This window comes from Coenobita brevimanus, chromosome 93 (genome assembly GCF_032717465.1).
Source record: "Coenobita brevimanus isolate Jiangsu-jjx chromosome 93, ASM3271746v2, whole genome shotgun sequence".
Taxonomy (NCBI): Eukaryota; Metazoa; Arthropoda; class Malacostraca; order Decapoda; family Coenobitidae; genus Coenobita; species Coenobita brevimanus.
Genome location: NC_137046.1, coordinates 3,495,476 through 3,517,674, shown reverse-complemented (window position 1 = coordinate 3,517,674; position 22,199 = coordinate 3,495,476). Strand labels below are relative to the sequence as shown.

General features: G+C 42.8%; 1 pseudogene; it reads left to right on the top strand.

Moving 5' to 3' along the window:
• Positions 1–16,568: 16,568 nt before the first annotated feature.
• Positions 16,569–19,602, top strand: LOC145412624 (E3 SUMO-protein ligase ZBED1-like; annotated as a pseudogene).
• The last annotated feature ends 2,597 nt before the right edge of the window (positions 19,603–22,199 follow it).

Sequence of the window (22,199 nt, the reverse complement as noted above, 5' to 3'; positions counted from 1 at the left end):
AAGCAGAAACAGCGACAGGAAGGAAGCGAAATAACACGACGACCATTGGACCATAACCTACAGCAGCAGCAACAGCAGTAGCAGGCAGCACGAGATATGCAGCACCACAGCAGCCAGCACTGCTTATTATGTCACAGAACAACATAATTCGGACATAAACGCTCAAAGATCTTTATCGACAATTTCTTTAAACTACGACATCTACAATATACCTCCAGTTTTCTAAGCTTCTCCGAACACTCTGCGATTTTCAACAGACAGAACTCTTCCTCCAGCTGGCACTGCTCACTGTCTTCCTACCTGGACGGGATACACAAACGCAGTTGTAATGCATTCCCTGTCGTAACTCAGGTTTTGATTTGCAGGAAGGACAAGGAGGCTGTAGAATTTTCCTCCGTCCCTGTTCTAACCTCATAAATAAATCTCAGCTGCGAGGCGAAAATTACTGCATGTTATAACTTTTTTTCTGCTGGAGGATCAGGGAAAGGAGTGCAAAACCTTCCCTTGTCTAGTTCTGTAAAAATCATATCCAACTTACGACAGGGAATTGATCGTAAATATATTTAACAATTCCACTCCCGTTCTAAAGAAATTTTCCTATGATACCCTCATTCGTCATCACTGTCAGATCTTAATGTGAATTGTATCTTTCTGCCTGAGCAGTGCAGCGTGCGTTTATCTCTTGGGCCAAAACTCAGAATAGCTACCATTATGGCCCTGGCGCGTTGGCGTGCACGTGCATGGGTGTAATGGAAGGAGGGGAAAACATCAAATTTGTATACTCGTTGGTGTGTGGTTGCCGTAGTCAAGTAGTCGTTGAGGGTACACAGCACTAGTTTATCCCAGGCATCTGGTCATTAAATGTGGAGTGTTAAATTATACACATGTGAGGATCATTAGCATATTCTATAAGGCAGGTGAACACTGAAATTATGTCAATACTGTCACCTGTAAGAATATGTATAGGTGTTTAAAGACAGCAATACCTACTCCTGGCTTTAGCAGTATCGTCCTGTGTAAGAATATGAAATCCGTGTAATATCGACTTGAAATATCGATTTGAAAAAATACCCAGTCTTCAGCATAACGATTCCCATCTTTCTGTCTTAGGTCCGGGACCAAAAGTTGCAGTGCTGGATATAAAATTCTGCAGTGCTTGTTATGTGTGCAGTATTACCCAAGATGCTGTGTATTATCATCAAACTATCCCAACAACAGGGAAACAAAAACACCTTTACATTATCTGAACAAAAGTCGGTACAACATCATGCACTACATAAATAAACATGAATTGGACCAGAAGCACGTGGTATTACAAAGTGGGTATATGTAGCACTTACTCCTGCGTCTTGGTAATTTCAGCAACTATCACGTCTCTCCACTGACATAGTTATACTTTTTGAGATTATTCCCTGAACTACAGTTTGTTAAGTTTTTCTGCATGGCATAATTAGTAGACTTTTCTCTATAGCTTTTCTTTGGATCATTTCAAAAGATGTAACGATTATTCATAAGGGAAACTAGTTCATCCTTTTTTAGAGTACTCGCGCTTGACTCTTCTGGATATTGTTTCATCCTTGTCTGTTTTTCAATATCCCAGTTCAATTTAGTGCTGTATTGGCCCTCTTTATACACACACACACACACTCAAAAAAAAAGGTCTACAAAATGGAATAAGAATTTGAAGAAACCCTATGCATACTAAACCATAAAACAATCCAGGAAATTATGGCGTAGTTTGCTTTGGAAATAGTAAATGCTGATGAATATACTAAGTCATGAAGGACCACGCTGAGCTGTAAGATGGAAATGAATGTAATACTGTAGTGAGAGAGTGATAGATGCGTGATTGTATGAGGCTGGGCTATAAGGTCCGATTCTGGCCGATTCACACGACCCGTTTTGGTTCCGACAGGAAGCCAGCGGCTAGACGCCGTCGAGATTTCTCACATGCATTCTAATGTAACTGTTCACATGACCCGTTAAGCTGACGGCGGCAGCCTTCAGTTAGCCGACCGACACGTCACGGATATCTTATCGGGAAATCCTGGCCGGCTAGCTGGCGACCTGACGCCGGCCTAACGGGTTGGTGATGGCTCATGTGAACGAGGATGCGTAGCATACCCGTCCATTCCACGACTCGCTGTTGTCGCCTTGTCCATGTAGATAACACATACAGTTCATTGTTTAGCATCATGGACGAAAGGCTGATCGAACTTGTGCGTTCTTATGAAGAATTTTTTGATATGACTAATAAGAAGTACAGTGATAATCTGCATAAAGATAAGATATTGAAAGCGATTGGCGAGGAAGTAAACAAACCAGGTGAGAGTGTCATTAGTTTATTATACAAAAATTATAACTCATAATCTCTACAGGTAAAATTCACTGTTTTTTCTAGCCATAATACAGGATACGCTATATCACTCCCAATGTAGTGCTCCAGCAGGACTACTGAAAATTTTACCTCATCATCTGCCAGTTCTTTATACAGGGCCCAGAATTCTCCCTCGAACTTTCTCATTTTCCGTGACTGGTGTACCCATAACCTTTTCCACTTTCCACGAAGTTTTTCTTCCTCCTCTTCCTCTAATAGTAGAGCAATTGCCGCATGATCACGCAACAATGAGCACACACACGATGCTGGACGGACCGGGAATGAGTCATGTGAATATACAACATTCTGACGGTGTCAAGCCGGCGGACTGCCTGTCGGAACCAAAACGGGTCGTGTGAATCGGGCCTTATTTGTGTGGGGTTGAGCTGTAAGATAGAAATAAATATAATGAGTGGAGCAGAACTGGGTGATTCTGCAAGGTTGAACTATACGATGGAAATGAATGTAATAGGGAGAGGAGCGGAAATGTGTGACTGTGTGAGGCTGACACAGGTAAGGTGGAGTGTAAATACTGGAAAGATTAAATAGAAGTATGAAGATGAGTCAGGATATAGTGTTAAGAGTACATGTTGGGAGGCAGATTACAATGGCACCAAGGTCTGCAGTTAAACAGGATAAAAGGAACATTAAATGGGGAAAGCACATTTCATGTAGTTAAGCAGTGTAACTCCCTTTGACCACAGTTCTGGCTGTAGGTGAGGAAGCCTTCCACAACGTCCAGTATATCAGCCACACACCGAAATGGGGCTCCACAACAACCTTCACACATACACACTTGGGCACTAATACCTACCCTCTCTCCTTTAATTCTGGATTTAGACTAAGATGCCCATTCCTGAGGCTCAGTAATCCACCTTCCGCAAGCCAAGAGTGTGCTATATCTCACATGCCACCACTTGGGCACTAATACCCACATTCGCCTCAACGGTATCTGGGGATAAGACGTTCAGAAGTTGGTAAGATGGTATTAAAGCGGGTGTTCCATTTTTATGACGTGTTTGCAGGACCTCTTGGTGGAATAGTCAATCCTGCTATCATTTAATTCAATTATTTTAGTGCTTTGTGTGTGATAATAGTTTGCAACAATAGACACACAACAGATATTACACCATGAAAATGATAACTAAATCTGCCCATATTTTCGTCCTTTTGCAGCTGATTTCCCGTAGCTCGGTGGCGAAAAAAGATGATGCTACGGCCCTACATCCTTTCCATAGCACTTTTTCGTGACTAGAACCAAATTCAGGTGTCAGTCTATTGTTACAGTTTGACATTCAAGGTGGAGAGATGGAAATTTTAGGCCAAATTAGAGCAAAAGCAGCAAATGGCTAGTCAACAAATTCTGGGTTTCATATTTCTTTTCTTGTCCCTTAACACTCACATGGCAGGGCTCAGATGCGGTGTTCATCTTGAGTTTGTTTATTAAGTGAGTTTCCTGCACTGACTACAATGCTGCATAAACTGATAAAGATATAAATTGTTCTCATGAAGCTAACCTACAAAGGCAGTGCCATATTTGTTTACAGTAAATATTAGCACGTGTATATGGATGGAGTGTATCCCCCGCCCTATGCCTTCTTAATACGGTCAACATAAGCAAAGAGTTCAGGGTAAAAAAGGTGAGTTAGTCCACACGATGAAGGTCCCACAGCCTTGTATGTCCCTTTCCCCAACCTTGGCCCCTAAAACGTACCACTTGCAAATATTTACAGTTTACTCTGGTCTACATATGGTGCGAATGGGATGTGCATTGTGGCAAGAACTGGATTTTAACGCCTGGGTTTACCTAAGTGAGCTGAAGACAGGGACCGTTGCAACCAGCCACTACCTCCAGCTCACAAACCTCCAGTACACAAGGCAAGTGAATAATAGTGCCTGCATGAATACTGCTAAAACGTCGCCCGAGTCCCACCATTACCATAAAACTCTGGTCTCATAAAACTGCCATTATCATTACTCTCCACCCACCATTTTCATAAGCTTGCCCCGCTCTGACCCCACGCTCTCCCCACAGTTTCCACTCAGTATTTTCACAAGGTCTTCCCCATATCCCTTTCCCCTTCCCCTACTATTTCATTCAGTACACAATACCTAGTGACAGGCAATAAAAAATATAATCCAGGCTGGACTTAAACGAGCGTACCATATCCGACTTGTAACAGCTTGTGGGCCTCATCCTCAAGTCAAACAACAGCATTTCCAGCTCATCTTTGTTGTTTCTTGTTTTTGTCTCTATCTTTGGGAGGAGGAACGTTGTTGAACTCTCCCTTTTATCTTATTTCATACTACTGTCTCCTGGCACTTCATCTTGCCTTTATCAATATACCTCTCACATTTCAACATGTAACTGTTTCACCGTCAGTCGACTATGCAGAAGGACCGTAAGGGTGACCAACATTTAGGCCACATCTTCTTGTCTGCCTCCCACTGACCTTAGTCGTGGTTTATTGGAAACTCAACCTGGTCAATACATGTTAACGCACATTAACGCCGACTAACACAGCAGGGGAAGTAGATTAACACAACAGGTCCAATCCATGTCACTGTATCAACATGGCCTGACAAATTTGGCAGGTGGATACGCGTGGGGTCGTCACTGTTTTAGTGGTTAATGACTCTGCTGATATTACAGAACACGGACTAACACCGTGGTAGGTGTTAGAGTGTATCAACACGAACTGACAGTCAGGAAATGGAGGGGGGGGGGAGAGTCAACTGTGGGTGGTGTGGTGGTAAAGTGAGACACTGGGCTCTTAAGGGAAATCACCAGCTTCGTGTGTGTGTGTGTGTGTGTGTGTGTGTGTGTGTGTGTGTGTGTGTGTGTGTGTGTATGTGTGCGTGTGTCTACGAGCATATAATTATATGTGAGTGCGTGTGTGTATGTTTGTGCACGCACGTGCTTATGCCAGCATGCACATTTGTGAGTTCGTGCGTGTGTGTGTTCGTGACGCTGTCCACGGTTGTTCTTATGAATGTTCTTCGCTTAGCTAATATCCCCTGTGCGTGGGATATTTGTGGGTCGGCACAGTATGTAGCAACGTATTACCGAAGACGAATTCGAGCGTGCTCATGAAGATGCAATTATGGATCGCTTCTGACACTTTACATTTAAACTGAATCCTCTCCTGCTGGTGGTGTGGCCACATCTTAGTGGTTGACGACAAAAGGTCAAGGTCAGAGCAAATTCCTTGTTTACAGACATACTATCAATATATATTTGTGCCCTCATCATACATCCCACTGAAAACAGGCAAACTGTATAAAAAAAAATTAATATGCGCCTCGTTTCATGGTGTGAATAAGCAAGAAGATGAAGAGTACATTAATTACTCGTTAATTAGTCGGTTATGTCAGATTCGGTTATGACAGAGTCGGATATGTCGAGTCGGTTATGTCTGAGTCGTTGGAATTCATAGTCGGGTTCACTCCATTCATCATGGTGTCCAAGGCACAGTCCATATCACAGTCCAAGTTCATAGCCAGGGTCGTCATCATGGTGTCCAAGGCACAGTCCATATCACAGTCCAAGGTCAAAGCCAGGGTCGTCATCCAGGGTCGTCATCATGGTGTCCAAGGCACAGTCCATATCACAGTCCAAGTTCATAGCCAGGGTCGTCATCCAGGGTCGTCATCGTGGTGTCCAAGGCACAGTCCATATCACAGTCCAAGTTCATAGCCAGGGTCGTCATCATGGTGTCCAAGGCACAGTCCATATCACAGTCCAAGGTCAAAGCCAGGGTCGTCATCCAGGGTCGTCATCATGGTGTCCAAGGCACAGTCCATATCACAGTCCAAGTTCATAGCCAGGGTCGTCATCGTGGTGTCCAAGGCACAGTCCATATCACAGTCCAAGGTCATAGCCAGGGTCGTCATCATGGTGTCCAAGGCACAGTCCATATCACAGTCCAAGCTCATAGCCAGGGTCGTCATCATGGTGTCCAAGGCACAGTCCATATCACAGGCCAAGCTCATAGCAAGGGTCGTCATCGTGGTGTCCAAGACACAGTCCATATCACAGTCCAAGGTCACAGCCAGGGTCGTCATAATCAGGGCAGTGTCATAATCAGGGCACCTCAGCTGTCACCTGGTTAAGGGCAGCAACTGGGAGGGGAGGGAAGGGGGAAGGGAAGGCAGATCCATGATTCATGACGCACCCAGGTCCCGGATCCTGGTGTGATGTCACTCCTCATTTCACTGGATTTACAGCAAGGGGAAGGGAGGGAAGGGGAGGGGTGGGTAGGGGAGGGGAGGGCAGATCCATGATTCATGACCCACCCAGGTCCCGGATCCTGGTGTGATGTCACTCCTCATTTCACTGGATTTACAGCAAGGGGAAGGGAGGGGAGGAGAGGGGGAGGAAGGAGGCGAGGAAGGAAGGGAAGGACATGATCACACACACACACGTCACATCCCGGATCACGGCCTGTCTCCCGTTCCGTGATTCGTGGCACACCGAGGTTCCGGGCCCCAGATGACACCACTCCTCACTTCCCGGAAAGGTCAAGCTTTCCCCGTTCCGCGACCACACACATATACAAATATACATTTACAAATATACATACACACACACGCGCGCACACACACACACATATGTATACATACACACACACACACACACACACCGCCCAGCCGCTCTTGCCTTGTGCGGATACAAGCAGCTTCACCTGCGCGGCGGAGACTCGATCTCGCCCGCCACGGTTGGATCAGCAAACCCTTACCGACTCGGCTGTCGCAACTGGACAAAGAAAAGATTTTTGGAACTTCTACTGTACAATCCGAACAGCATTTTCCGGTCATACCTTCCTGTTCAACATCAGTGTACACTGAAATTACGCTTATTGTTGTTGCTGAAGAATATAAACGATTAATATGCGTGTTGTAGTAAAAAAAAAATGTAAAAGGTCTGGTTAGCATACATTGCACTAAACACTTCTGGTTAAGCTCTTGGGTTCAGGAAGCCTTTGTACACATCATGAAGGGAAATACGTTGTTAAAAATCACTCGTATTAGAGACAAATCCTTGGTAAAATACGGGGCATAAACATTTTCTCGTATATATTCAATTGTACTCGTGCTTACTCGTCCAAATTTTATGGTGCCGGCTTTCTCACAACACTGTTTTCTTTTTTAAATGTTTCTTCGTTGAATGATATATATAATGATGAACATTACAGTTATAATGTTCAGATTTTCTAAGGGAGGTATAAAGAGAAGAATAAGTTCATACTGGAGGGGAGGCAAAATTACGGCAATGTATGAACATGAGAAAAGTATTATATTATTCAACGAAGAAACATCTGTATACTAAATTTATTCTGTCATAAATGCAATATTATCGTAAGTGAACTAATTACCAGGAGTAAATATTTATGCGTTATTTATATCCTTGGCTGGTTTCCTGGATATTTATTATATATAAACATCCTTTCAATTGATTCTGTGTAGCGAGTCTTGCTAAACTCGATGGCATCAGCTAATATTAAATGCTCTACAGTACGTAACACCCGAGTTGATGATTACGTAGTCCCTTCCACAGCTTGTAAATAAAGTGACTCAGGAGTCAGGATCATTAACTCGAAAACTCTGGAGTCTCCCTAACATCTCTACATTAGCGAATTATATGGTTTTCTGCACCTTACTATATTTAGGTATGTTGTTTGTATATTTCCCATATCAAAAGGTTTTACTTGAATGTAGTAGAAGATTCTTGTTGGCACAGAAGCATATCTTCCCCAGCAATTTGCTCTTCATGTCGCTCCGTATTATTTCGTATGGTAGACAGCGCGTCTTTGAACTCTACCGGCAATCTTTGAGGACCATTTGTATGGTGAAAAATAAACGTGTATATGTATTATTCTATGAAGTTTTGCCTAGAATTATTTTTTTTTAATGATTAGAAAGAAATCTACCGTAGTGCACCAGAGTTGCAAAGCTAATGTTAAACACTGAACGCAATAACATTATCGTTCGTGCATATCATACTAGTGTTACCTTGACATCCAACACAGCAGTAGTATCAGCATTACTTATTTACATGTTCTGTATTTCGTGAGCCATGGACGTAAAGCTATGGTGCTAATATTATGTGGCTAACAAGAAAGTATCAAATCCCTGAACGACCACTGACAGAGACATGATTGAGTCTTTGCAACCCTGTTCGCAAGGCGTAATGTAGATGCCTAAGTCTGGGCCAGGAGTACGAACACTGCAGGCTGCAAGTAGATTGGTTGTTGGTTTTTGAGCATGACCTCACTGATAGTTGTCGTTCAAGTGTTGATCGTTCAGTTACAATGTTCTACACAAATAATCATACACTTGATACATACATGCAGTACTACCAGCCAAAAACAACCGGTTAGTCAGACATTCGAGAGGAGTCGACTATACAGAGTTTGTGTTGGTCCAGGCTAGGACACAGCTCACTGTATTAAGTTCAGGGCCTGTATCTCAGCAGTCTTACACTTTTTTTTGTTCTTATTTCCATAGAGAATACAATGGGTCCATTGTTTTATGGGGAATAACTCCTAAAGGTCTGTCGGCAGAGTTCAAAATCACTCTGTATCGTATTTGACTAGTGACGATATGTTACTTGAGATGGACGCCTTCACGCGGTGGCACCAATATAACTGTCTGATGTCCTGCTTTACAAATATCCCTCAGTTTCCTCCCTATCCCCGAAAGGAGGAGGATGAACTGCAGGGAAACTGCAGCTTCAACATTATCTGGCCAGATAAGGCTGCGGCCTCTACAGCAGCAGCAAAAACCACCATCACCACTACAGCCAGTGTTATCGATATAACATATGTAAACAGATGGATACGTAGATGAAGGTATAACAGAAGAATCAATCGCTGCAGAATAAGTGTTACCAGGTATCCATTGCTAACGTCACTACGTCTCCAAGACGCCATGGCCGGGCTGGTGCTGTCTGTGTCGTGGTGGCGAGGGCCGGCGGTCGACACAGTGCGGCAACGTAAGTTTTTATTTTGTTCTAACTATGCCCGGGCGATTTGTTCAGCTTAGGGAAACCATTTACAATTGGAGTGTTTAAATATAGCCTTTATCATCCCCATAACATTACACTTTTTATCAAGTTTAATGAATTGTCGGGAGAGAGCAGGAATAAAGTATACGAGAATATTAGGAAACTCTGCATAATATATTACATTCGAAAAAAATATGACGAAATCTTACATCTACTTCAGCGACAACCCTTGATACACACTATGGTCTTTCTTATTCTATTCTTATTAATACATGTAACTCCCCACATAGAATTTAAAAACCAATATAACTTAAAAAATTAACATTGTCAATAATGTATTTCATAATTATGATCTAACAGAAGTTCAAACTGTGGCCTGTATTATATTTGGACTAGCGACGCCTTCACGTAGTGGCACCGACATGACCGGATGGATTCAGTGTTTGGCCAGACAATCGTCCCTCAGTTCCCTCCATCACCGCCTGCAGTAAACTGGGTTTATATTTGGATAAGCCTGTGGCTCAGTCGGCTGGCAATGGCTCTGTCTAGCTGAGATGGTAGGATGTGACAAACTGATGCAGGATGGCCACTGCTACGCTGCCTGAGCCGTGGCCGCCACACAGGACCTGGCCTGGCGGGGTGGCAGAGCAGCGCTATATATGCACTGCCCTGTATAGTCTTTGTCTTACCACCACACCATTAGCTGTGGCTCACCGAGGCGACACAACTTTTGGTGAAGACTGTGTTGGGAACTTATTTTTACCCCTTCTGTTGCAGAGGTCAGGGTAGAGTTGACTTAACCCTTTGAAGCCAATGACGTGTTTTTAGCTTACCCTTGCAAGCAACCTACCAACAGACGATTTGTACTCAAGAAGGATTTCGAGTAGTAGTAGTAGTAGTAGCAGTAGTAGTAGTAGTAAATACAACAGCAGTTGTAATCGTCATCATCAAGATCATCATCAAGCCAAGCCTCATCCCACGGTAAGGCTGGCATGCAATATGTGGTGTGGGGAAGGACATAATGAAGGCCACAGAGGATCTTTTAATGCTATGTCGCAATGTTGGCTTAGCACAGAAAACATAAGAATATATCAGAAGTAAAGAAATGTTTAACATAACCATAGCAATAATAATAACGATAACAAATGGACCACGAGGGTGGGGGGCGAGGCTGTGGTACCGTAGTGAAGATAAATTAAGTCATGAGGGACAACCCTACGTCCTGCCAGTGTTGGACGTAGGAAAAAAAAAAAAAAAAAGAGAAAGAAAGAAAGAAAAAAAAATACAGCCACATCGTGGTATAGAACCGTGGCCCCGACTCCCTCGGGCAAGAGCCGCAACAAAAATGATAATGATAATGAGGAGTAGTGGTAGTAACTGTAGAAGCAGTAATAATAATAATAAAAATAAAATTATTATTATTATTATTATTATTATTATTATTATTATGGGTTAGAGCGCTCCATTCTGACCGAAGGGTCGGAAGATCGAATCCACCCAAGGGTCATTGGTAGACATCAGGAAGGGCATCCGGTCATAAAATGCTACACGCTCCAATCCAAAAGTCCTCTACCCAGAGGCAACGCCTTAGCCCTTCGTGGATACCTGGCGTAAAACCAAATTATTTTATTATATATTTTTATAATAATAATAATAATAATAATAATAATAATAATAATTTGATAATAATAATTATGATGATATAATAACGATTCAGATAATAATGGTAAAGATGGCGGTATTGATGAAGATAGCGCTAATAATGATGGTGATGGCAGTAACAATAATAATAATAATAATAATAATAATAAGTACCGTAATAATAATAATAATTAGTAATAATAATCAGAAAAACAAAAATTACTACTACTACTGCTACTACTATTACTACCACCACCACCACCACCACCACCACCACCGCTGTAGGAACTACCACAGTGGTGGCAAGGAAGGAAATATCAGTAAGCCTCCTCGGATAAAAAGGGTTTAAAATTTAAGGATAAAGTCGCCAAGAAAAAAGTGTCTAAAAAAAAAAAAAAAAGTGCCTGGGAGACTGGGTGGGTGTGTGATGGCAGGGCGCCGCCACCACGAGAGAGTAACCAGTCACCTTGCCATGGCGTCTCTGGCTGCCGTAGCTTCAAAAGTTAATCATTTGGTCGCGGTGAGTTCCTGTGATTTACCTACAGTCGTCCGTCCTAAGTTGAAATATAAGACTGGGTTTGTAATACTGGCCAGAACGTAAACCGTAGTAAGTTAACACTTTTGGTTCCTTCGGTACCTCTTCAACATGGTAATATCGTGTGTCGTTAGTAGTAGTTGCAACCACAGGCTTATCCAAATATAAACCCAGTTTACTGCAGGCGGTGATGGAGGGAACTGAGGGACGATTGTCTGGCCAAACACTGAATCCATCCGGTCATGTCGGTGCCACTACGTGAAGGCGTCGCTAGTCCAAATATAATACAGGCCACAGTTTGAACTTCTGTTAGATCATAATTATGAAATACATTATTGACAATGTTAAGTTTTTAAGTTATATTTGTTTTTAAATTCTATGTGGGGAGTTACATGTATTAATAAGAATAGAATAAGAAAGACCATAGTGTGTATCAAGGGTTGTCGCTGAAGTAGATGTAAGATTTCGTCATATTTTTTTCGAATGTAATATATTATGCAGAGTTTCCTAATATTCTCGTATACTTTATTCCTGCTGTCTCCCGACAATTCATTAAACTTGATAAAAAGTGTAATGTTATGGGGATGATAAAGGCTATATTTAAACACTGCAATTGTAAATGGTTTCCCTAAGCTGAACAAATCGCCCGGGCATAGTTAGAACAAAATAAAAACTTACGTTGCCGCACTGTGTCGACCGCCGGCCCTCGCCACCACGACACAGACAGCACCAGCCCGGCCATGGCGTCTTGGAGACGTAGTGACGTTAGCAATGGATACCTGGTAACACTTATTCTGCAGCGATTGATTCTTCTGTTATACCTTCATCTACGTATCCATCTGTTTACATATGTTATATCGATAACACTGGCTGTAGTGGTGATGGTGGTTTTTGCTGCTGCTGTAGAGGCCGCAGCCTTATCTGGCCAGATAATGTTGAAGCTGCAGTTTCCCTGCAGTTCATCCTCCTCCTTTCGGGGATAGGGAGGAAACTGAGGGATATTTGTAAAGCAGGACATCAGACAGTTATATTGGTGCCACCGCGTGAAGGCGTCCATCTCGAGTAACATATCGTCACTAGTCAAATACGATACAGAGTGATTTTGAACTCTGCCGACAGACCTTTAGGAGTTATTCCCCATAAAACAATGGACCCATTGTATTCTATATGGAAATAAGAACAAAAAAAGTGTAAGACTGCTGAGATACAGGCCCTGAACTTAATACAGTGAGCTGTGTCCTAGCCTGGACCAACACAAACTCTGTATAGTCGACTCCTCTCGAATGTCTGACTAACCGGTTGTTTTTGGCTGGTAGTACTGCATGTATGTATCAAGTGTATGATTATTTGTGTAGAACATTGTAACTGAACGATCAACACTTGAACGACAACTATCAGTGAGGTCATGCTCAAAAACCAACAACCAATCTACTTGCAGCCTGCAGTGTTCGTACTCCTGGCCCATACTTAGGCATCTACATTACGCCTTGTGAACAGGGTTGCAAAGACTCAATCATGTCTCTATCAGTGGTCGTTCAGGGATTTGATACTTTCTTGCTAGCCACATAATATTAGCACCATAGCTTTACGTCCATGGCTCACGAAATACAGAACATGTAAATAAGTAATATTGATACTACTGCTGTGTTGGATGTCAAGGTAACACTAGTATGATATGCACAAACGATAATGTTATTGCGTTCAGCGTTTAACATTAGCTTTGCAACTCTGGTGCGCTACGGTAGATTTCTTTCTAATCATTAAAAAAAAAATAATTCTAGGCAAAACTTCATAGAATAATACATATACACGTTTATTTTTCACCATACAAATGGTCCTCAAAGATTGCCGGTAGAGTTCAAAGACGCGCTGTCTACCATACGAAATAATACGGAGCGACATGAAGAGCAAATTGCTGGGGAAGATATGCTTCTGTGCCAACAAGAATCTTCTACTACATTCAAGTAAAACCTTTTGATATGGGAAATATACAAACAACATACCTAAATATAGTAAGGTGCAGAAAACCATATAATTCGCTAATGTAGAGATGTTAGGGGGATTCCAGAGTTTTCGAGTTAATGATCCTGACTCCTGAGTCACTTTATTTACAAGCTGTGGAAGGGACTACGTAGTCATCAACTCGGGTGTTACGTAGAGCATTTAATATTAGTTGATGCCATCGAGTTTAGCAAGACTCGCTACACAGAATCAATTGAAAGGAGGTTTATATATAATAAATATCCAGGAAACCAGCCAAGGATATTAATAACGAATAAATATTTACTCCTGGTAATTAGTTCACTTACGATAATATTGCATTTATGACAGAATAAATTTAGTATACAGATGTTTCTTCGTTGAGTAATATAATACTTTTCTCATGTTCATACATTGCCGTAATTTTGCCTCCCCTCCAGTATGAACTTATTCTTCTCTTTATACCTCCCTTAGAAAATCTGAACATTATAACTTTAATGTTCATCATTATATATATCATTCAACGAAGAAACATTTAAAAAGAAAACAGTGCTGTGAGAAAGCCGGCACCATAAAATTTGGACGAGTAAGCACGAGTACAATTGAATATATACGAGAAAATGTTTATGCCCCGTATTTTACCAAGGATTTGTCTCTAATACGAGTGATTTTTAACAAGGTATTTCCCTTGATGATGTGTACAAAGGCTTCCTGAACCCAAGAGCTTAACCAGAAGTGATTAGTGCAATGTATGCTACCCAAACCTTTTACATTTTTTTTTTACTACAACACGCATATTAATCGTTTATATTCTTCAGCAACAACAATAAGCGTAATTTCAGTGTACACTGATGTTGAACAGGAAGGTATGACCGGAAAATGCTGTTCGGATTGTACAGTAGAAGTTCCAAAAATCTTTTCTTTGTCCAGTTGCGACAGCCGAGTCGGTAAGGGTTTGCTGATCCAACCGTGGCGGGCGAGATCGACTCTCCGACGCACAGGTGAAGCTGCTTGTATCCGCACAAGGCAAGAGCGGCTGGGCGGTGTGTGTGTGTATATATGTGTGTGTGTGTGTGTACTATGTGTGCGTGTGTGTGTGTGTGTATGTATATTTGTAAATGTATATTTGTATGTGTGTGTGTCTGTGTGTGTGTGTGTGTGTGGTCGCGGAACGGGGAAAGCTTGACCTTTCCGGGAAGTGAGGAGTGGTGTCATCTGGGGCCCGGAACCTCGGTGTGCCACGAATCACGGAACGGGAGACAGGCCGTGATCCGGGATGTGACGTGTGTGTGAGTGATCATGTTCCCTTCCTTACCTCCTTCCTCCCCCTCTCCTCCCCTCCCTTCCCCCTGCAGTGAATGAGGAGTGACATCACACCAGGATCCGGGACCTGGGTGGGTCATGAATCATGGATCTGCCCTCCCCTTCCCTCCCCTACCCACCCCTCCCCTTCCCTCCCTTCCCCTTGCTGTAAATCCAGTGAAATGAGGAGTGACATCACACCAGGATCCGGGACCTGGGTGCGTCATGAATCATGGATCTGCCCTCCCCTACCCACCCCTCTCCTCCCCTCCCATCCCCTTGCTGTAAATCCAGTGAAATGAGGAGTGACATCATTCCAGGGTCCGGGACCTGGGTGCGTCATGAATCATGGATCTGCCCTCCCCTCCCCCTTCCCTCCTCCCAGTTGCTGCCCTTAACCAGGTGACAGCTGAGGTGCCCTGATGACGACCCTGGCTATGAACTTGGACTGTGATATGGACTGTGCCTTGGACACCACGATGACGACCCTGGATGACGACCCTGGCTATGAACTTGGACTGTGATATGGACTGTGCCTTGGACACCACGATGACGACCCTGGCTATGAACCTGTACTGTGATATGGACTGTGCCTTGGACACCACGATGACGACCCTGGCTATGAACTTGGACTGTGATATGGACTGTGCCTTGGACACCATGATGACGACCCTGGCTATGAACTTGGACTGTGATATGGACTGTGCCTTGGACACCACGATGACGACCCTGGATGACGACCCTGGCTATGAACTTGGACTGTGATATGGACTGTGCCTTGGACACCACGATGACGACCCTGGATGACGACCCTGGCTATGAACTTGGACTGTGATATGGACTGTGCCTTGGACACCACGATGACGACCCTGGCTATGAACTTGGACTGTGATATGGACTGTGCCTTGGACACCACGATGACGACCCTGGATGACGACCCTGGCTATGAACTTGGACTGTGATATGGACTGTGCCTTGGACACCACGATGACGACCCTGGCTATGAACTTGGACTGTGATATGCAGGGATGGGGTCAATTATGAAATGAATTGGAATTGAATTGGAATTGATGCGAAAAATGCATGAATTGGAATTGAAATGAATTGAAAAAAAATATTTTCAAAATAATTGAATTGATTTGGAATTAATATCGAAATAAACAGAACTGAATTGGAATTGATACCAATTAATAGCATGAATTGATATGAATTGATACCAATTAATAGCAATGAATTGATATGAATTGATTGATGTTACTAAAAATAAATACTGTGATCAGACATTATAAAATACTGTATAGTTTACTGGCAACTTGGCAAGTGCCAACAATGTATGCATAACATAGCTTTATTTCAATTATATTGTGATGTTTGGCAACATTATTCATGTAATCATATCACAGTAGGCCTGGTAAACTTAAACTATGTTCTTTACATATAGCCTATGTTTTAATAATATAGGCTATTTAAGAATGTGTTCTTTTCCTTATAATTGTCTCTACAATTATTTAAAAAAAAATTGTATGATGTCATGTTCAAGAATGGCAGGTTTGAATCCTGTCAGTTTGCCTGGATGAGCTGGTGTGTACATGTCCAGTACATGTCCTGCCTAACCTGCCATACCCTGTTGGCCAGCGTGCAAAGTTCAGTAGTGTGGTGGAAACCACTGGCAGCTGGTCTATGATAAGTGGCTTACTCTGCTTTAAAAAACAAATCCTGTGACAAAAATGCCACTAAAATCAAATGTACATAGCCATTTCAACATGCCTTCTAGTTCTAGTGAATGCAAACCAGGAAACCTTAAAGCTGTTTGCCGTCACTGTAACCAGCCTGTTGGTGGATCTACCAAAGCAACATCAAACTTCAGGAGGCATTTAGAGGTGAGCATTTGGTTACTTTAGTAGTACCTGATTAGTATTTTAGACAGAAGAAATTAAGAAGAATTTCTTTATATATTCAGTACACTATGGCTACTACTGTATGAGAGAGAGAGAGAGAGAGAGAGAGAGAATTTTATTACCCTCTTTCTTTACACTTTTTCAGTGTACTTAGTACTTACAGTATTTGTTTATTTGGTTTAAGTCAACACATTTGATATTTATAGTTATTAGTGCAGTTGCAGTCATTCATAAACTATACTGTACTGTAATATCTTTTTGTGCTTTTGGGTTTGGTATTGTACCTAACTAGAACCTAGCCTAACCTCTTGAAAGCTGAACAAAAACAGGCTGAAATAGGGTTATTAGTTGTAAGGTATGTATTAGCTGTATGAAAAAGAAAAGGAAAGACAGGTGTTTGTTAAAATATACTGTAATATTGTCTTTTTGTGCCTTTGGGTTTGGTAATGTACTGGTACCTAATTAGCCTAACTTAACCTCTTAGAAGCTGAACCAAAACAGGTTGAGATAGGGTTATTAGTTGTAAGGCATGTATTAGCTGTATAAAAAAGAAAACAGGAAAAACTGGTTTTCAATAAAATATGCTGTAATGTAGCCTCTTTTGTGTGCTTTTGGTTTTGGTACTGTACCTATCTAACCTAGCCTAACTCTTTAAAAGCTGAACCAAAACAGATTGAGACAGAGTTATTTGTTGTAAGATATGTATTAGTTGTATAAAAAAAGAAAAAGGAAAAACAGTTTTTTTTTATAAAATATACTGTGGCCAGTAGTGGATTCGGACTGCCGACCATCAGATCAGTTGCTGAGTGCTCAACCAACCGAGCAGATTTTGAACTATTACCATCAGGTCAGTCACCAAACGCTCTACCAACCGAGCTGGGGCTCTGGGTAGCTCGGCTGGTGGAGCGCTTGGCTACTGATCTGATGGTCGGTAGTTCGAATCCATCGCTGGCCAATGGCCACCTTTGGAGGGAAGTAGTGTAGCAGTCTCCTGTAATTCTAGCGAGGTTACATAGTAATATGGCTTAGCTCTATGGATTAATTTCCATTTTTATATCAGTCAAGCCACCTGGATCCCCTAACAGTCTTATATGTAAACTCTGTACATGGGTGGGAAGTTTTGTTCAGAGCCTTGTAAAACTAAATAATTTATTTTCCCTTGTTTTTCTTTTCAGAAGAACCACTCAGAAATCTATGAAAAGCTCGATATTCCACCAGCAGATCCACAACAGCCCTCAATGGTTAACTTCATGAAAGGCAGTACCAAAGGAAGCAAGTGGACATCCACCAACTCACGGCAGATTGAACTTACTAACTGTATTGTGAACTTTATTGCACATGATTTCCTTCCTCTATCCCTGGTTGATAGTGAGCGATTCCGCATGCTCATGGTGACTGCAGAGCCAAAGTTTTCAATGCCTAGTCGTAAGCATCTGAGTAGTGTACTTCTACCACAAAAGTCAAACAGTGTTCAGTCCCGGTTGAAGACCAAGTTACAGAAAGCCCAGAGTTTATGTGTGACAGTTGATTTGTGGTCCAGTAGGGATATGAGGTCCTTTATAGATGTAACTGGTCATTTCATACTTGACTACAACATGAATAGTGTTATGCTGGCATGCCGTCGCTTTAAAGGCGCCCATACTTCAGAAAATATCTATAGCTTTATCAAGAAACAATGGCCCTCTATAATGTTGGGAGTAAGGTAACTACCATTGTTACAGATAACGCAGCAAATATGGTGAAGGCATTTACTCTTTTCCCAATGGAGCAACTTAAAGATGATGACGATGGTGATGATTTTGGTGTCAATGTCTGTGATACCCTTCCATCTGATGATACAGCACCTTCGAAGTCTACAGTGTATGAATATCTACCCCCAAATCGCAGTCCATGCTTTGCTCATACTTTGCAGCTTGTGGTAAAAGATGGCTTGGAGAACGATAGTCAGATCAAGCAATTTCTGACAAAAGTAGCAAAGCTAGTTAGTTTTTGTAGGAAATCAACAACTGCTACAGAAGTTCTATCAAATGAATTAAAGCTCCAGATGGCAACATGTACACGCTGGAATAGCCAGCTGATGATGATAAGGTCAGTGCTACGTGTTTCATCTGATGTGTGGGACAAACTTGACACTCCTTACAAGTTGAAACAGTATGAGCTGAACACCATAAAAGAGCTTTGTGATATACTTGAGCCATTTGAGTATGTAACAGATCAGATTCAGGGACAAAACATGGTGACATGTAGTTTGGTAATTAACAGTGTCCGTGGCCTTCGGGCTGCTTTAGCTAATCTTCATGAAGTGCATAAGTGCAAACTTGTTTCTACACTGCAGGCCTCTACAGAAACTCGCCTGAGTAAGTTTGAGTCTATGGAGGATTTCCAGCTAGCTGCCACCTTAGACCCACGTTACAAGCTGGATTGGTGCCATGACAATGAAGTCGAAGACATTCGTGACCTTCTGACTAGGAAATACAATGCACTGAATGCAGCATGCAGTGGGTGTGGGGCTTCTTCATCTACTGCCCCTGAAGAACCACCACCGATGAAAAGGAACAAATTCTTTGCTTTGGTGAACCGGTCCTCTGCACCAACAGCAAGACCATCAGAAACCGAGGTTTCACTCTACCTCAGCCAACCATGTATACAAGAAGACAGTGATCCCCTTGGCTACTGGAAGGCCAAACAAAGTGAGCTTCCCATCCTCACTATACTTGCAACAAAGTACCTAGCCATTCCTGCTACATCGGCTCCTGTTGAAAGACTGTTTTCTGTTGCTGGCAAGCTTTTCAGGCCTGAAAGGTGCAATTTAGGTGACAAAAAATTTGAAGAATTGATGATGATCAGATGTAATTCTGAGTAACATTTTTCCAGGGCCAATTTTGAAATTCTAATTTTTGTTCCAAAAAAAAAGTAAGTTTTATGTTAAGGATATTGGATAGTATTGCGACTTGCAACAGTGTTGTTGATTTAAAGGAAGTTCTTTGTTAAACATGAAAATTGAGATCTAATATTAACAATATACAGTATGTAACCTTGAAGTTGGTGACAAATTTTTGGAAAATAGATATGTGAATGAATAAACAGTTTTATTTTTCCTCTTGATATTACTGGGAGTACCTGGGTGGCATAAGATTTAAATAAGTACCTTCAATTGGAATTGACAGGCTTATAAATTGAATTGAACTGGAATTGAAAACGTATTATTGAACTGAACTGGAATTGAAAACGTATTATTAAATTAATTGGAATTGAATTGAATTGACAAGCTTATGAATTGAATTGAATTGGAATTGAACATTTATTTTTCTAAATGAATTGGAATTGAATTGAATTGAATAATTCACATTTTACGTTGAATTGGAATTTAATTGAATTGATAAAAATTAATTGACCCCAACCCTGGTGATATGGACTGTGCCTTGGACACCACGATGACGACCCTGGCTATGAACTTGGACTGTGATATGGACTGTGCCTTGGACACCATGATGACGACCCTGGCTATGAACTTGGACTGTGATATGGACTGTGCCTTGGACACCACGATGACGACCCTGGCTATGAACTTGGACTGTGATATGGACTGTGCCTTGGACATCACGATGACGACCCTGGATGACGACCCTGGCTATGAACTTGGACTGTGCTATGGACTGTGCCTTGGACACCACGATGACGACCCTGGCTATGAACTTGGACTGTGATATGGACTGTGCCTTGGACATCACGATGACGACCCTGGATGACGACCCTGGCTATGAACTTGGACTGTGATATGGACTGTGCCTTGGACACCACGATGACGACCCTGGCTATGAACTTGGACTGTGATATGGACTGTGCCTTGGACATCACGATGACGACCCTGGATGACGACCCTGGCTATGAACTTGGACTGTGCTATGGACTGTGCCTTGGACACCACGATGACGACCCTGGCTATGAACTTGGACTGTGATATGGACTGTGCCTTGGACATCACGATGACGACCCTGGATGACGACCCTGGCTATGAACATGGACTGTGATAAGGACTGTGCCTTGGACACCACGATGACGACCCTGGCTATGAACTTGGACTGTGATATGGACTGTGCCTTGGACACCACGATGACGACCCTGGCTATGAACTTGGACTGTGATATGGACTGTGCCTTGGACATCACGATGACGACCCTGGATGACGACCCTGGCTATGAACTTGGACTGTGATATGGACTGTGCCTTGGACACCACGATGACGACCCTGGATGACGACCCTGGCTATGAACTTGGACTGTGATATGGACTGTGCCTTGGACACCACGATGACGACCCTGGCTATGAACTTGGACTGTGATATGGACTGTGCCTTGGACACCACGATGACGACCCTGGATGACGACCCTGGCTATGAACTTGGACTGTGATATGGACTGTGCCTTGGACACCACGATGACGACCCTGGCTATGAACCTGTACTGTGCTATGGACTGTGCCTTGGACACCACGATGACGACCCTGGCTATGAACTTGGACTGTGATATGGACTGTGCCTTGGACACCACGATGACCTGAATGACATAACCGACTCAGAAAAAACTGACCCGACGTATCAGACTCTGTCAGAACCGAATCTAACGTAACCGACTCAGACATAACCGATGCTCACAACCGCGGCGTATTTATGCTTTTTTTTTTTTTTTCGCTGCTGCTGCGGCTCTCTCTCTCTCTCTCTCTCGCTGGTAGAAGGATTACTTAAACTCTCTCCGAATTACCGTAAACTGGGGAGAATTCGGACTCGGGGCTTGTAAGTGTAATTATAGTGTTGGAGTGGCTTTGGATGTATGTGTAGTCTGTGAACCAAGTGTAATCGGCCAGTGCAAACCGACTGGGTACAAGCATACTTTATAATATGGTTCAATCACAGCGCCCCTTATGTCCGCCAAAGCAGTACGTGAGTGGAAGAACGCCCTGGCAGGGCGAGAACCCTCGTTCTCCAGTGTACGAAAACGCACAGGTGTGGAAAGACTCACACAGACTGAACACCTCACTAGGCACGACAATTTTACAACACACACACACACACACACACACACACACACACACACACACACACACACACACATTCCGTAATCCCCTTCGCTCCCTCTACTCTTCACTCCAACAACCCTAAACCTACCCCTTCCTCCCTCTCTCCCTATCTTACCCTGCCTCCTCCTCCTCCTTTTCCTCTCCTTTTCCCACCCTCTTCCTCTCCCGTTCCTCTCTCCCACCGCCGGCTCTCCAGTTCTCCAATACCTGCCCCCCCCCTCCCTCCCCCACCACCACCTTCCCCCACTTCTCTTCCACCTCTACTCTCTAGTAGTACCAAATAAAACTTAAATTACCCACGCTAACCTAGGTCCGTCTACTCGTAACTTGGTCTTGACTAAGCCTAATTTAATCTAAAATAGACTAGTATCAATTATATACACT